The following is a 754-nucleotide window of genomic DNA, read 5'->3' as shown; positions in this document are numbered from 1 at the left end:
CATTTGTTGTGAGGTTATTTGGCTACTAGTGTACCTAGTACGCTATGGTATTTAAGGCTTTTATTTAACTTAGGTAATTTCCCTAAACAATTTTTAAGGCTATGGTGTAATCTTTAAGAAATACAACAATAAGTATGATTATTGTGTGCGTGTATGTAGAGCAGATGACAAAGATTTCATCATGGCCCGATAATGTTAAAAATAATAATAGTGTAACCACAGTGAAAACAACAATAATAGTTTTAAAAAATAGCAAGATTTTATCTTTAATAATACAATAGTGCTTCTATTTAGCCTAATATTTGTTTAGCCATTTTTTGTGAGGTTATTTGGCTACTAGTTACCTAGTATGGTATGGTATTTAAGGCTTTTATTTTATTTAGGTAATTTCTAATTAGGTAATTTTATTAGGTTATGGTGTAATCTTTAAGAAATACAAACAACCTATAACCAAATAAGGCTTGGATTATAAATAATACAATAAATAAACGTTTCAACTGAACGACTTTTACAACAATAGGTATGATTATTATCTGCTTGTTTGTAGAGCAGAATATGACGAAGATTTCATCGTGGCTGCAACTATTAATAACTATAACAACAACAACAATAATAATAATATTTATTAATAATAATAATAATAATAATAATAATAAGAATAAGAATAATAATAATAATAATAATAATAATAATAATAATAATAATAATAATAATAATAATAATAATAATAATAATAATAATAATAATAATAATA

The sequence above is a fragment of the Anneissia japonica genome, unplaced genomic scaffold (assembly GCF_011630105.1).
Source record: "Anneissia japonica isolate Jap-2015-1 unplaced genomic scaffold, ASM1163010v1 scaffold585_len4108843_cov191, whole genome shotgun sequence".
NCBI lineage: Eukaryota > Metazoa > Echinodermata > Crinoidea > Comatulida > Comatulidae > Anneissia > Anneissia japonica.
The sequence above is the reverse complement of the archived record's forward strand: the minus strand, read 5'-3'. Positions refer to the sequence as shown.